Source organism: Anser cygnoides, chromosome 8 (genome assembly GCF_040182565.1).
Source record: "Anser cygnoides isolate HZ-2024a breed goose chromosome 8, Taihu_goose_T2T_genome, whole genome shotgun sequence".
Lineage (NCBI taxonomy): Eukaryota > Metazoa > Chordata > Aves > Anseriformes > Anatidae > Anser > Anser cygnoides.
In genome coordinates this window covers 5,069,950-5,087,398 of record NC_089880.1, presented here as the reverse complement: position 1 = coordinate 5,087,398, position 17,449 = coordinate 5,069,950, and the positions used below count along the sequence as shown (strand labels likewise).

The following is a 17,449-nucleotide window of genomic DNA, read 5'->3' as shown; positions in this document are numbered from 1 at the left end:
CCTATCAGCCCACCCTAAGAAGCTTCTCTTAGAGAAGAGTTTCTCATCTCCCTATGCTCAGAGCTTTTCCTCCCTCATTCTTCTTTTCCTAACCCTGCGCAGAGACTATATTCTTACCCTACAGGGATGATTCCAGCTTAACAGCTTGATCACTTCCTATGAAGTTCTTGTGACTGTTCTAGTGACTTGTGCTCATCACTACCAGAGCAACATGAAGTATTTGCTTTTTCCAAAAACTGGAGGTGGTACTGGAAAATGGTATAAGCTATCTCATGCATTAAAACTTTAAAGCCACAAGTCTTCTAAAGTGTTTTTGTGTTTGTATTCTTCTGCAAATACAGTTAAATATCAGAAGTAGGTGATAGTTAGGATCTATGCATTTGAGATTCATTTTAGTAGCATTTATCCCTGCTAGTAAATATTTCCCTTAAATTGTACAGTTTACTTAGTATTAAGGGCTTTATACTTAAGATACTATATTCTGTCCTCAACATTTCTTTCACAAGTTTTTCCACAGTTCATAATTATGAGATTTATTCTGAAAACACTGGAGATACACCAATGCAGTTTCTTCTTTTAAAAAAAATGTGTTTTTTTTTTAAAAAAATCATATGACTTCATTACATTCAGGCTGTCACTAGAAGAGTTAAGCACCCCTAGGACTATGATGCTTGCCCAGACAAATGCACATTCCTGTCTGTAAAAACCTAGCTGGAATGTCTAGCATCAGAATTTCACATTTTGTGCAGTCAATTCTATTTCACATACTAAGCCACAAACCCATTATAGTTGAAAACAGTAGAAAGTCTGTTTTAAATTAGGTGACGCAAATACAGTAGTAACAAAACCCACAAAAAGCACAGATGTATAGAATATATGTACATGCAAGGCAATCAAGTATGAAAGGCAGGTATCAGTTAAAAATACTGTCTGAAGGATGGAGTCACGTTTTTAGCAAATACTACTGATGAATAAAGCAATATATTAATTGAACAAAAAGTCTTCTCTCATGCTTCACTCATACTGAATGAATAGTGGTGATGTAGGCACAACATAAGACAATATTGCATTTTATACCATGAGTTTAGTTTCTTGAGAGCTAGATGACTGCTTGCAGTCTCATTTAATAGTTATACTTGAGATGGATCTAGATTTAGTATGTAAATGGAACAAAATGGCTTTTTTAAACTTCATTTATAGGAGGTATTTTGTTCTCTAAGTAAAATTGCAATTGATGTTCTGATTTGATGTAACAAACTGTTTATTGACATGACCAGACTAAATCCATACCACAACCAGTGGGCTAAAATGATTGAGTCACCATTTAATACACTGTAGCAAGCTATTAAATTACTAATAGAATGATTTGAATATTGAGAGAATTTGACATTTGTCTTTTGTCCAGCTCAGTTCTAGCCAGCCAATATAGTACATTAATCTTGAACAATTGGAACAAAGAAACTTATGAATAACAGGTTAGTGTCTGCAGAATCTACACATCTGCTATGGCTTCAGATTATTTAGGCCAAGAAAAATTGCCCTGTTCAGATGATGAAGCCCTAGTCTGTATTAAAAAAACAATAATTCAATAGTAACTGGCACAAAGACTAAGATCTGTAGCTATTCACAGAAAATCCTGAAGACAATGACAAAAATAGTATTTGGAACTCACAAATCAACATTGCAGAAAACACTACAAAAGCACTCTGAATTTAAGAAAGCTATTGAATCATGGACATTATGAAGTACTTTACTACTACATTATTAATATTTAACTAAGTGAAATAGCTATTGTAAAATTACAAATTGGCTCACAAGCAATTGAATAACCAGAATCATTTCAGTTGAAAGAGGCACAGTTGGCTACATAAAGCAAGCATCTTCTCTCCTTGAAAGGCGCCCCAGGGTATTTATCGTGCATCAGTACTGACAGTACAGACAGATAATACAGACTTTGCTTTAATGTCTTTACGCACCCCACTGAGAAAGAAGTCATAGTAAGAGTGTCTAAAATGTCTCACTTCTTGTTACATTTTGTATATCCTTACCCCCTCATTTGCAAGAATTTGTATTTTTCCTCCCTTATTTTTTCTAAATAGTATCTGCTTCTCATTTATATAGTACACAATGCATGTTTAAAAACAGTTCTCAAAATCACTTGCAGATTTTTCAAATACATGACAATGTAGAATGATTATTGAAGGTTTGTTTAATATTTTAAAGATAGACCATCTTATGATTTGTGATTAAGATGAGTCAACAACAGCAAGAGATGAAATAACATTAAGGCTATCTTACTTTGATATAACAATATTTTCTCTTCAGATATCAGTGTAGTATATCAAATACATAGTTCACACATTGTTCGTTTTGCCAAAATATTGATGAATAGTGTGACTGAAGCTAGAAGTTAAAATTAGTCTTTGTTATTGAAAAGAACAATCCAGCAATAAATATGAGACCCAACCTTCCACAGTCAGGCCATAATTCAAGAAAAGAAGTCTGTACCATACAATGGGACTGACAGAATAATTAGGTATTTATCATCTGTCAATTTTGTCAGTCTCTGCATTTGTTTTCTTAACAGCTGTCTCAAACTGTCAGCTGGGGTACCTTGGGAATGACATGGGTGAAACTTTTCTTTAAAATGTCAACCAACGTCCTCATATTCAGACTTAATGCATTGCTAATAAGTGTCATCCCAGTGGCACTTGTAAATCTTTGAAAATAGAACAGATCTATATATTTTTTTCCCTAACCTAGCAAAGCAAACATCCTTACATCACAAGATTTCCTAAAAAGACTTCTAAAGTATTTAAACATACACTCCTCACTGAATGGAATTAATGAGATTTAACACTACAGCAATGTCTTCACCTCCAATATCTTCTGGAAGTTTGGCTTAGATTTTTGTCTGCCTCCTCCCCACACACTTGAATTCATTTCTCTTTTTTTTTATAAAGAGAAAGTGTAAGCCCAATGGGATTAGAGTATTATCATCTACATACTTGTAAAGTGTAGCACATGTTTAGAGCAAATCTTAATAAATACAGACATTAGGAACACACATCGGGGATCTCCTGCATGGCTTCCTCTTTCACACCTGAAAGGTTCAGAAAATAAGACATGGGACTGAACTGTGGATTCTAGTATACTTTGTGAGCTTACAAAGATCTGCTGAGTATAGGAAAAATATCCAAGATGAGGAATTTTAGATCAAGACAATTCACTTTCTTTGAAACCAGTCGCTACAGTAGGCTGTGAATCTTTAATGCATTTTGAAGGTATGTTTCATAAAAAATGCATAAAAATAATATTTATTGCTTGGTGTTTTTTTATATTATTAAACTGTCTGGAAGGCACAAGTATTCAAGGTGAAGACTTCTCCCTGAAGACCCTAAGCCTTTCTTTTGAAAGACACGTTCAAAATAAAATGGATGCAAAGAAAAATTGGGGGAAAAATGAGAGCACTCTTTAAAAAAGTGACTAGGAATACAGCTTGTTTTGGTCTACCAAAACTGATGCTGACAGAGAACATGATCTCTTCCTACCAGTAAACCAGCTGAATGTGTGGCCGAAGACAAGAAGGGTGACTATGCATTTGCCTAAAAAAAATCAGTACAAGTTAACTGTGAATAAACACAGGGAATGTTTAAAGATCTTCTTTCTGGGGACATTTTAGGATTGGCTTCTGGAACGATCTTTAAGTTATTGAAGTCTTGGGCAAGCAACTCAACTGATCCATGATAAGGCTTGATAAATTCATGGAAGAGACCAAGATTTGCCTAAAATACTATGGGGCTAGTCTTTAGGTGGTCTCTTGTAATCCTGTAACTATTTCCACATTACACATTAAACTTGGTCTTTGAAGCTGGTTGTACTTTGAGCAAAGGACTGGTTTGAACCATCAACTGTCAGATCTTCGACTGCATGTATATATTTATGATTATTCTGTTTGTACTTCTGTTACCTGAAGTAATTCTCACTTCTCTCTTTGAACATCCTGTGTACATGGCTTCCTTTCTCCAATTCATAACTGACCTGATGATGCAGTGACAGTATGTCCAGTGTCATAGCATGTGGAGTTTCATCAATTCCAGTTGTTAGGCCCATGTTCAGGCTTTGGAACATACACAGAAATAGTCTCACGCATTATGTGTCTTAGTCCTACAATATTTAGACATAATATAGCACAAGTTTTCTTTTAATGCGAGATACTCTTATCAGAAAAATTCCTGTTAAAAATAAAACATGCAGGCATCTCAGTATTTTAGTTGTAGCATCAAGTGTCTCATCTTCTCTAGGCATCAGATTTTTTGCTATCAGATGCCCAAGTTTAATTTATTCATAATCTGAATTGATTTCTGAAAAAAATATTAACACTGTAGTTTCATTCTTTGTCAGGAACCCAAGGCAGACTTAAAATATTCTCAATAGTTTTAGAAAAACTATAAGTCTTGGTTAACAGCAAACCAAGTCAAAAAGTGTGACTTTGGGACTCAAAGGTGAAATAAGAGATAGCAAATTCAATACTAATAAAAATCCCCCTTTCTAAAACCCTTACTTAAATATTTTTTCTGTCAAATTTATCTATTAAGTTGCACTTTGAGCTTCTATCTGGATTTCTGAAATATGTTAAGTTCCTCCCCTCTCTTCACAAAATGAAACAGAATTGTTAGATCAGCTAAACATTTCTAATGTTATCTATGAACATGACAATTGCATGTCCTGACAATTATAAACATTTCTTTTGTTCTGCTTTTCCCAAAATATAGTCGAACCAAACAGAAAACTTGCTTTTATGTCAAAAACAGTTCTCTTGCCTACCTTCAATTACAACAAAATACTATAAATTAGTCAACATTGGCTTTTGTATTTGCATTTTAACCCTTTTTATTAACCCTTTATTCTACTCATTACAAAATGAGTCTTAAATATGATGAAAATTACAGAGCTCAGTATGTATTCATTTTACTTGTTACAAGTTGCCTTGCTCAGGACACAGTTTAAGAATATACAGGGAAGCACATCCTAGAGCAAAGTTCTACAGCTGCATGACAGATTTCCTTGCAAGAATGGAACAAGCAAAGGCAGAAGCCCAACAGTAACCTGTTTCTCTCATTCTTATAGATTTTTAGAGATTTGTGTTTAATATGTTTTTAAAAACAATGATAGAAATATCAGAGACTTTTAAACTGCAGGGTATTATTCTCCTACAAGGAGGAAATTCCATTCAGAATTCCAGCCTGCATAAAACTTTTGACATCCTCAGAGCATGAACTAAGCAAAGTTCTGAAAATTGAATCATTAGGCAATTAATACTCAATGTCAGAAGAGAGGTCTGGGACAACATTATGTCTCTATTCTACAGATAGAATGATTAATTGTCGCAAATGTCAGTGAAGTGAGGCTTTCACTATTCTAGTATTTCCTATTCCCTGCTGTAACTTATGGCTGAGTAAGTCTAAAGCCAAACAGTGTTTCTATATACAACATCGGTATATCTCAAACAGCTTTTGTTTAAATGAAAGCCCAGTTTCACAGGCAGAACATGTCTGGGACCAAACCTGCATATGTGTCAAAATACATAATCGCCTGAATCTGCTACTCATCTTAACTAATATTGTCCTCCATATTGCAAGATTTCTGTACAACAGAGTAGGCTGCAAAAATCTGTTTTCTTTCCCCTTTAATCTTCTTCATAAGAAGTCTAAAATAGCCATAAAACTAAAAGCTTGAATAAAGATACAACTAGAATTGAAGACACAGTTAATCAGAACTTCTAAACCACTTATACTTGTCTGCAGAAAAAGATGCAAGATAAACCTGAATTCCAACAGTAACTTCTAATAAGAGTTTGGAATTGACTTGGAACCAATTCCAAATACAAATAATTTTGCCTTTCATAATAGAATAAATATCAAGTTTACCAGAAATCCAATGTACATGATACTTCTTAAAGTCTGGAGATACTGCTTCATGATATTCCTGCTTTGAATATTCCTAATAAAGACATCCTATCATTAGAAAGGAATAAAAAGATGATGGAAAAATGTATAGGAACACCAGACTCCTAGTAGGAACCCTGTCTGTCACTGATGCCTGTTTTACTGTATTAAAATAAAAGTTAGTCTCTTCTAGGAAATATTAAATGCTTATGTAGTACTTGAGTAATGCTTTTTATATACGCAGATTGTTCTTCTCAATTCCCAAGTTTCCTTTGTATCTTTATATTACATCCCCAGCTGCTGTAGAAGAGTGGTATGAGAAATGTTTTCTTTGATGCAGAGAATAAAGCCATTGCATTGATAGCTTTTTATGTAGGAAAAGATTCCTTACACTTGGAAAACCAGAAACAAAAAAGCACAAAAAAAAGTGGCACTCTTAGCTGTACACTTTATCTAAAGTATTGTTCCTTCCCCTTTTTTGTCCCCTCAAGCTTCCTGCTAGACAGGAACTCAAAAAAAAACACCATGAGCTGTTGAGACATGTTGATAACACGAGGTGCATTAGGTGATCAATATCCAGTAGGAAAGCAAAGCATATAATACCCCCCAAGATCTTGGGAAAGCCACTTCTCCAGAACTTTCAGAATTTCCAGAACTTTCTATTTTAAAGATCTTGCATTAAAACAAGTGATCAGTAGCCTGAAAGAAAGCTTTTATTTTTAATACCGCTCAGCATATGCATGCACACCTCTTTGATTATGTTAACATACATATTCTTCCACGGTAAAAGGAAGAACTTATAACTAGACAAGATGCAGAAGGGCTTAGGTCATCTGCTCCCATATTCTCATCTCAGATGAGAAATACAGGGAACCAGTAACAACCCATCTTAATTACAATTCCTGTGTAGAGTTGCTTTGCTTTAATGTGAGGCATTATTTTAATTTGGTGTAGAACTTTGCTTTGTTCCCCTCCCCCCCGACATTAGCATTTTGAATAAAAAAGGTAAAAAAATATCTATGAAACTTAGGATTCCTGGAGATTTTACAGGTTTCTTAACCTCTCAAGTTCAGGAATACATTAACGAAGAAAAACAACATTAGGAAAGTATGTTTTGTAGCATCTATTTTATGTTTCATGACAGTGTAAAGAAAATGAAGGGAACAGTACATAATGATATGATTCTAGCACTGTAATTTTGGTCTTGTGTATCTAAATGATCACATTCCTTTGATATGCTATAGTAAGTTTGAAAACACTGCATTTAATGGTAAGCCTGGTAAGCCACAATTGTAGAGCTTGGTAATGCTTGTTTTGGGTTTGCAAAGTAAGATATCAAAGTGATATAAGATCAACTTGCCATATTTGGCACCATCAAGGTTAAGTTAAACTTGTATCCTAGGTGAATGGATAGTCAAATAAAACCATCCCTCTGGAAATAGCAGGGTACTGTATATAAACTAAAAGAATTATTGGTTGTAAAGCAGTCTGGACTGAATATAACAGATTCAACCGGTTTGAGCTCAGGGAGCTGTTTCTTTTGCTCCATAACAGAGCTTTTGTTTCAGAAGTAGAGACCCTATGTTTATCCCAGCAACACGTTCTTAGATGAATTAACTATGTGTAGGCTTGTTAGCATGCTTACTGTAACTTCCAGATGTGTATTGTTTTGTCCATACCTTTTATAATATGGTGTGACTGTCTGTAGTACTGTACAAATCTAAAATAAGCCAAAGCCTTCTCTTAAAAATAGAGAAAAAATTGGGCCATAAAAACAAGTTTCTAGTCATCCAGATCTAGCTCATACTAGCTCTCCAGGCCATACTAGCTCTCATAGAATTGCTGCTCTACCCTGTTATAAAGCAGTGTATTCAGCACAGGTTTTCCTTCTTTCTTGATGGTAAGTGGGTCATGCTCTCACCTACTCTTAATTCCAGGCTTCAGCTACCACTATTTTTTCCTCCTCTTGCCTTTTTAAAGTCTTCTTTCATGGCATAAAGTAGTTTATACAATCCAAATTTCCCATTTCAGGCCATTATTATTTGAAGCCAATTTCTAAAAAACATACCACTACACTGGGCATGAGTATAACTAGTTGAATCTGAAAGTACAAGCCAGCATGAGGAAAGGATATAGAAACAATTCCTTATTCATTCAAGTTTCAGCCAATACATTCCACAAAAATAATTACCCTAGAGATTAAACAGCACAAAGCTTGAAGCATGCAGCTAACTCAGCCCTACAACCCACATCTACACGTTTAGATAGAAAAATTACTTAAGAACACTGCTTAGAAACATCAGAAGAAAGTGGGAAGCAGAAAGTTGCATCTATAAAATAGTTTTAAAGAAGCCAGGGTTGAGAAGCTTTACCTGGAGATACTGACAACCATAACTTGGGGTTTAAAAATATCATTAGATGGATGTCTACCTGACAAGTACACTTATTTGTGTAGAGAGACAATTGTGACTTGTATTTTATACACTCTCAGGGAAAGGTATGCTCTTCTCTCTAGCAGAAGAGTGTGGGAGGCAGTCTCCAAATCCTGCACAGGTAAGCAGGAAAAACAGGGGAAAAGGGATACAGATGCTGACTCAATTTCCCATGCAGAATGCTGGCCAAAATATTTTTTGGCACTGAGGGAAATCCAGTAAAAATTAGGACAATGGAGAAAGTAATTTGCCCAATTTCTTAGGGATGTTTCCCAACAACCCTCAACCTCCATTTTATCCATAAGTTAGGTTATTTGGTATTTTACTAAAATGCACGTTGAGTACACTCATTCCATTGCTTTGAATGAAAACCTGGTCGGTTCCACTATCCAGTCTTGCTTCCACCATCACCAAACAAGGCAACAATTAACTCATCTCAAAGCTTTAATTTGTGATTAGTAAGTCACCTTTTACTCCTTATCATACTACAGTGAACACTTGTAGTGGTTCAAATTTGAGCTATTCCCCATCTCAGCTTGGAAAATATTCACAGTGTGAACTTGTGGAACCATAGTAAACCATACAGCCACTTCCACAAAGATGACAGCAGAAGTCCAAATTCTAGAGTACCAGGAAAATGCCACTTGCTTAGTTACTTCCTGTATTTTCATATTTAATGAGGGTAAGAATTAATATACTATGCTACAGCAAGCATTTATTTAACTCTTCTCATACTGTATTATCACAACATTGCTTAGCTCTAATGATTCCTCATCTGCTTGTTCAAACCCATTCTACCAGCTAATATCAAATAGTAATTTTGTTATTGCGAAGTGATTAAGTACCTTGAAATGCTAGCAAAGTCTCATAATATATTGGAATATTAACCTCAGTATTTAAGTTGTGTTTAGTCATGAAATCAAACATTTTCTTCACAGAAAGTATTGCAAATTGTATTCTAGATAGTTCACAGAGAACGCCAGGTTTCCTATAGCGGCCAAGTATGAGTGCACTACTGATTAGGAACTACATTCAAGTCTAATCTTTACAGGCCCACTTGGGAAAAGTCATCCAAATTAAACTTCAACACTGAATTGCAAGCATCACATCAAAAAGATGATTAGATAAATTTATTCAGAATTAGTCTTCGTAATTAGGTGTAGTTTACCTTTGCTCTTAGAAGAACTTTTGTTATACACAGTTTAATTTGAATTAAAGAATTTTCCTCTTAAGTTTCCTAGTTAATTTTTAGCTTGCATCTTTAATAAATCTGAATTTGTTTTTCCCCATCACTTCTAGATAAATAATAAATTTGTTCATTTAACACACAACTCAGTGTTAGGCACTGAAGACCCTTAAGAAAGGAAAACTGATATTAGTAAGTTGAAATGGATGTTTTATACTGAAAACTCTTTGGAATATAAATAGCATCTTTGCCCAAATATTATTTTGTATTTGTGTTTGTTTTCTTCCCTCAAACCATTTTCTAAGAGATAAAAAACAACACAACCCCAAAAAGCGAAAAGTCCAGGAAGTTGCTTCCATTTTTTCACCAAATCTTTATCCTTTATCATTTGGGGGAAGAAGACGCTGATAAACCATATACGTGTTTGTTTTCTCCTTTTGTGAAAAGGGAAGACTGAAGTGCTAGAAAATTATGAAGAGTTTGCCTGTCGCTATCCTGACCAATATCAAATGGCAGTGATTTATAGGAATTAGAGAAACAGTAAGTTTTAAGAAGATACAACTGAAAATATAGAATATAAACATACAAGACTCCACTTACCTCTCAAGTAAGGCTGTTGATAAATACACTACTGTAACAGGAAACAGGGATCAATTTTCACATCTGTTAAAAAAGAACAATAGGCAAAGGACTCTAGTAACATATTGGCTAGCAACGCAAAGTTTCATAACGTGGTTACTGTAAAAAAACATACTTCTCAAATAGATTTTCTTATATTTATAATGAGAAACTGAATAACATAACCTCAGTTAATAAGCACTAAATTGTGTGCTACTGATATCACTTACTTCTGACTTATATGGGCCTAAGTCTATTTAATTAATCACGTAGAACTATCATGAAGATGATACTGAGCTTTATATGGCCTGAATTAAGTTTCTCTCTGAAATACTTGTCATTAGCTACTCTTCTTTACCAGCAATTTGTGAATATTCATAACACTATATATATAGATACACAAAATGGAAAGGAAGTAAAATCTACATGATTTAATCACAGATGAAATTACAGTCAAATTATTCAGGTTACAGCCCAGTAACTAGCAATGAAAATTTCATATAAACCATGTAGTTATATATTCCTCTAGAGCAAACAACTTTTTTTTTTCTTTAAATAGTATCTTCCTCAACTTAAATATTTTAAGTTGAGCTTTAAAATTCCTGTGATTGCAAGGCAGATCACCTTAGTCTGATAAGTAATTTCAGAAGACTTTGGGAGAAGAGAAATAACATAACTAAGAAATGGGTTGCTTTTAAAAACAGCCAGATAAATAGTGTTTTATTTTATATAGGCATGTTAGACTTTGAGTTCTGGCATGTCAGGGCCCATTAACTCAGTGTAATTTCCCCTTTTTAAAAAAAAAAAAAAAACAGACTCCTGGTTTTAGCTCTTGTTTCTTGCTCTAACAGACTGTCTGACAGCAATTCAATACTGTTTAAAGATGGAATATTACCCTGGTGGGCTTCAGGTTTGCATAACTGCAAGATGAAGTCCATAGCTGGTACAGGGAAGCAGAGAGGGTACATTTTTTGACAAGTTGCTTACAGGAGAGGAAAACAAGAGTCAGCTGACTGAAATTGCTACAAGGGTTGGAATATTACAGGCATGTTGTGGGAGGCAGGCAGAAGAGGCAAATGCAGGTGAAGTAAAGACACAAAAGTGAAGTTTATCATGTGGCTGCATAATTCATCATGGAGATATCAACAGCCATATGCTAACAAGCAGGCAAAAAAGCATTCCAGCTTATTTTCACCACAGAAAGAAAGACACCCTCTAAGGCAAGTATGTTTATAATCTTGTGTAATAGCATACAAAGCAAAACTTTGAGGCAGAGCCGTCTACACTTTTGACTTCAGAGCTACAAACCAAAAACAATAAAAACATTTTTAATCCCTACATTTTAGTAGGACACCAATTGGAACAAGATAGATTTTGAATAAGAAGAAAATCAACTCTGTTGAAAAAGGCAAGTTCAAATGAAGCATTTTTTAAACAAACTCCTCCATACCCTTGGTTGATACCTGTATATCCAAATGCTGCTCCCAGGTCCAGTCCAGGAGTTTTCAACTCTTGAATTGCTATAAGTTCAGCTTTTTTATTTTATAAAAATAAATAAATAAATAAATAAAAACTAAGGAGAAGACATTCCTTTTCTCCTCATACCTAACTAGTCCATACCTCTTACAAGTATTTCCCAGGTCCTCTTATAATGCAAACTCCCCAGGTGCTAGCACTGAGCAGCAGAAGTTTTGCCAGCTGGGCATGGCTGCTAACACTCAGAAACTGATTCCAGGGAAGCTCTATTATCCCTTCCCTTTGTGAAAGTTCACCTGAACTTCATAAAAACCTCAACAGTCCAAAACTAGCAGACAGACCTATTTTCACCTTTTTAATAAAGTGTAACACACAATAAGCTGTAATCAAACAAGCGAAACAATACAAAATCTGTCATGCCATGAATTAAAGACACTTCTCAACAGCTTTTGTTAACTTTAAAATTACGTGACTGTTGAATTCTGCTTGCTTACTTTTGCAGTACAGCAGGGTGTTCTGTGCCACTCCTGGCAGTACCACAACAGTGGAGAACCCTTTGAAGTTCTCACATGTGGACCTCTGCAAAGCTTTTCTTCAACATGCGATTAATTTAATAAAGGTCACTGATCTCCTAATTTTTCACTTAAAATGAAAGTTTTTAGTCTCACTTTCAACTATTTGCTGGATGGATATAATAGCATATTTCTTTTGTAGACAGCAATGTTTTAACAGAGAAGGAACACAAATAACAGGGCAGAGTTTAAGTCTCTTGTTTTTTGAGACAAGCCATCTTTCCTCAGAAAATAGTCTTTACTATTTACTACTTTATTAAGACAGTTTGCTGTGTTGGTGGTGGTGGTTTTTTGTGGTTGGGTTTTTTTGTTTGGTTGTTTTGTTTTGTTTTGTTTTTGGGGGGGGTTGTTTGTTTGGTTGTTTTTTAGCTCCCCAAACAGATTTGGCGTAGACTTATAGCAGGCTGGCATCAGTTTAATCTGATTAAACATATTGTTTGTTTGTTTTAAGATACAAGGATGATACTTTAAAGTGAGACACCTGGCAAGTCAGAGAGGAAGCAAAGCACTAAACATCCACTTTTAAGGGGAATTTTTCAGAAATAAAATAATTCCTGCATTTCTTCCTGCTGTCTTCTGCACAGAAAGAAGTGACTGTTTTACTGGCCAGTCCTTTTTGCCTTTGGGGAGGGGAAGTCAGGAACAGGGAGACTCCCTGTTGAACAGACAGCAGCATTCCCATGCCTGCAGCCCATTCCTGTGGCTCCCACAGCTGGAAATTAAACAGAAAAAGTGGGCAACACAAACTTGTGGTCAGGTTTCAAAGTTAGCAGACTGTACTAGCTTGACATGTTTGAAATCAGACTGTGCGTTCTTTCATTCCATTTTTTATTGTCTGATCAGTCTAGGTGTTTGAAATTTTATGAATATCTGCTGTGACAGCGTAGTGTTGCTCTCAATCACCACAATTTTTAACACATTGTTCGTGTAACATTTCCTTTTTCTCAGTGTAGTATTAGATAAGAGTTCACAGTGTGACTAACAGTTTAAGGGTAACTAATACTAACTAAAGTAGCAGCTTCATTTTGTAGAGTAATTTCATGGGTTTTCTATATTATTTTTTTCTCAAAAACCAGTAATTCCAGTGAGTTACAGAAACATATCATAAAGATATGCTGTCACAAATGATGTTTCTAAACAAATAATGGGATGTCAAGCCACCATCTCTTTCCCATTACTTTTTGTAATAAAGAAACAGCTTAAGAGTTTGTTTTTTTTTTTTGGAATTTAAAACATATTCAAAACAGATAACATTTAAATTCCTTACAGGCAAAGGTAAGCCATAGGGGAAATGATGCCTTGCAGACAAAGTAGTTCTGAAAAATCAACCCCAATAGAGACGAACAAAGTGACAGACCCACAGGCAACTCCCAAGTCAGCAGCTCTGCTTGTGAAGCCTGCCAAGAAGCATAACATGCCTAGGTATTTCCAGCTGCCTGTTCATTATTCTCATTCCTGTCAAAATGCATCTTTCTTGTTACACTGTCATTCAAAAAACATTCACTTTAGGCTCCAAAGGCAAACAGGCCAAATTCAGAACTCTAATAATCTGTCATGAGTCCAATAAAGTCAATATTTATACTGTCTTGTATTCTTGAAGAAATTTGTCTCAATATCATAAAATGTAGGTAATTCTGATCCTATTAGAACATATTCAATTAAGTGCAATTTGCTGTGGGTTTGTGGGAATTTAAGTTATTCAAAAAGTTAAAACTGAAGGACTGAAGTGAAGATACTACCTGAGATTGTTCTACTAGATTTTAGCATCAATATTTCATCAATTTCTTTCCCTGGGTCTTAGCAGTGTAGGCATTGCTGAGTGGTGGAGACTGAATGTTCATTTTTATTTAGCAGTTCTTCTCTCCCAAACACAGCTCTGCAAATAAGCCTTTCTTGCTCATACCTTCCTGTAGGTGTTTCAAGATTTTTAGTACCAGAATAATTTGGGGTCAAATGGAAGATTTTCTAAAGGCAACTAATCATCCTTTTTTTTTTTTAAATTTTTTTTTTCACTTCAACTCTCCTCCAATTCAAAATAATAGTAACAGGATTCTGTTTTACCTGTGTCTTAGGTGTCTTATAGATACCCAACACATATATAGAGATTCTACTTTCCATAAAAAAAAAAAAGCTTACATGCAGTGATTTTAAAAATGTCTAGCTACCTTGCAGTAGTTGGACCTAGCCCTGGGGGAGATAAAGAGACATATATACACCCCAATAAAGTAGATGGATATACTTACACACTTAAATATTCAGCACCTACCCAAATACTAGAAGGATCAGAGCCATAGCTGGCTTGCAGATGTGGGAATAAATAAAGGATAGAAAGAGTATTTATGGTGAAGACAGGTTGGATGTTCTTACCTACAGGAAAGTAACAGACAAGTTTGCTATACATCATCTGGAATGAATTTTGAGCTTTTTATATATCTGAAAATAAAAACAGACATATAAAATCCTCTTGGCATAATACAGACCAATGTTCAAAATACCAGTGTCTGCAAATATGATGATCCTTAAAGTCTAACTTTAGGAGAACTGAAGGAGTCAAAGCAATTATTGGCTACTTAGCAAGACAGCCAAATAATCAATATTTGGAGTCAAGTACATAAATTTTCTCTCCATTTCTCAATTTCACTCTCAAATCTGATTATAATCTGGTAGAGAATTAGAAGACTAAACGATGTAAAATATTCTGGAAAATTGCTAGAGTCATCAGTTGGAATCAAACTGGATTTAGCAGATTAATCCTTAACATAAGGCAAAATAAACATTGACTCTTACACTTCAGAATCTGTAGACATACCCTGTAGATGCCAAAAGCATATCTGAACCTGGATTTCTCTGGATATTCGGAACCTATGTTAATACTGCACCTGGTACAGAGCAGTGATCTCTGATTTTGATGTCTGACAGTGGTACAAATAAATAGGTACATTTCAGCCCTCGTTATTTTGTTGACTGTATTTTAGAAATTTTGCAACTTGTTTTATAGTCATCTGACAGTACTATGCTTTGGAATGTTCAGATTTTTTTTTTTCTTTTCTGATTTATGTTTAGCTTTTAAACATTAACAACCTAATCTTAAGGAACTATATAGAGATTTATAATTTTTTTCATTATACCTATTGAACATTTAGTATATAAATGAGCAAAATATTTACATTCTCATAAGCTATGTGAAAATTACCAGAACAAATTAAATATTCAAATTATTTCACTCTGAACTCTCTAGCATCTAGTGCAGATATTATCTAATAGAATGTATTAATTACTATGATAATTTAGGAATCAGTAGCCTAGTACTTTAATCTCAAGTGTCAGAATCACATAAAACAATACAGTAGTGGAAAAAAAGCAATGTAATGAATTTGTATTCCTTTAACTGAGAATCCAAATGTGAACATTCATACCCCTATCTTTTTATTGCATATTTTATAACATCTCATGAAATTAATAACAATAAATTAAGCTAGATTTTAACCTACAGTTTTACATTTTGTTTCTAAGAATATATGTTTTTCCAGTGTTCTGTTTTCATCTTCCTCAGCTACAACCATGCTAGTAGACCTCATTACTTTTTGTTTCAGTCCAGAGTAGCTACAAACGAATCTAATTATTTTATAGTTTGGGCAACGTGCCTGGCAGACAGCAGGGCCTGGACACCCACTGCTGCTTTGAAGATATGTATTGAAAGAAAAACTTGATGTTTTCCTGATAAAGTTAATAATTTTCATGCTATTGTCTAGAAAAATAATCACTTTCTGGGGAAAAAAATTCAAAATATGGGCTCTTGAGATTATTACAGACTGCAGCAGGCTTAACAAAGTATGTGAGCACTTGTTTGATGTGTTTGTAAAGTGTTAAGGGGAAATTAATACCATTAAGACTGAATGAAGTAGCAATCAACTTATCGATCATTGACTATAACAAACATTATGCAGAAAAAATGTGAGTCAAAATTTCAAGATATCATCAAATAGGACAATGTACATACAGATGTTCTGCTGGTCCTGTATTTACTTACCCTTTTGTGATTTTCACAGAGCAGCTATATTCTCTGGTTATCCTAACTTCAGAAGCAAGTATTCACATTTAATTACATTAAGCAATGTAAGAAAGGGGTGTCTTCTGAAAACTGCTTATTTACTAATGAGAAAAACTACTTATTTATCGTGGATTAAAATAATATTTCCAAGAGATTTGCCTTTTCAACATCCATAGAAATGCACAAACAAAATGTCAATACACTGCCTTTAAGAGAAGAATTATGTGCTCTGCAGAAATCCATGCCCATGAACAGGAAGCTCAAAGCAATTTGGCAGTTTTAGTGCAATCCTTGTTTCATTATTCCCTGTCACATGAACTACTTGATGCCTTCTGGGAACTGCTGTTAACATGCACAGCCAACTGGCCTCCTGGGACTAGTCCCAAAGATTTTGTTTGGGCTTATGCACTGAAGGCTGCCTCACATTTCAAAATGGCCTGGACAGCCCTAAACAGAGTTTTCAAGTCTTAAACAATTAAAAGGCACCAAATCAAATTAAAAGCTTTGTCATATCTTAATTTTAATGCAACTACACATAACTCAACTACTTTTGTCAAAGGGATTTCTATTTTTTTCTGTGAGATAGAATTACGTCTTTAACGAAGAGTAATTACATGGCATGATAATGCATGTGATTCAGTTATCATCAGCTAGTGCTATTAAAATGGCCATTTTAAATCTTTTTTTACAAACCAAGGTCAATAATGAGAAAGTCTGGCAGCACTCTCATATTCCAAAACAGTTGTCAATGCAATCCCAGCAAGTCCTTTCACAGGACACATTATTTTGGAGGAAAATGAGTTTAATATAATGGCACTTAAATATTTATTGAACAATAATGTACTACTGTATTTTTTATTTTTATTTACTTATATGCAAATTGAGTTTATCATCCTGATCTTCTAGAACTTGGGTAAATGAAAGGGCAGGCATGAGACAGGGCAGAAGGCAGAAGGCCTCCCTGAAATGTTATCTTTGTGTTCTCAGTGCTCTTTCTTATAGAACTTTTATTCTACTTCAAAGTACTTCAATAAGTGAGTCAGCTGAGAGATGTCTATGCATCGGAAGTGGAAGTACAGGACTGTCAGGACAGACATAATTCAGTTTGCTCTTAGCTATCCACCTTCTTAGTCCTCTCACTGTCTTTAATTCCCCCCAGTTCAAAG

At 34.7% G+C, this 17,449-nt stretch overlaps 1 long non-coding RNA gene across 3 annotated transcripts; it reads right to left on the bottom strand.

Annotated features, from left to right (window-relative positions):
* Positions 1-391: 391 nt before the first annotated feature.
* Positions 392-11,782, bottom strand: LOC106039408 (uncharacterized). 3 transcript variants are annotated; one of them, XR_001209232.3, is made up of 4 exons: positions 11,648-11,778; positions 10,167-10,229; positions 4,042-4,167; positions 392-3,103 (listed from the first exon to the last, which is right to left on the bottom strand). It is a non-coding gene; the product is annotated as an uncharacterized lncRNA (long non-coding RNA). The 3 variants fall into 3 exon arrangements; XR_001209233.3 differs by lacking the exon at positions 392-3,103 and having other exon boundaries at positions 3,505-4,167; positions 11,635-11,782; XR_010833411.1 differs by lacking the exon at positions 392-3,103 and having other exon boundaries at positions 3,505-4,167; positions 11,648-11,779.
* Positions 11,783-17,449: the final 5,667 nt, after the last annotated feature.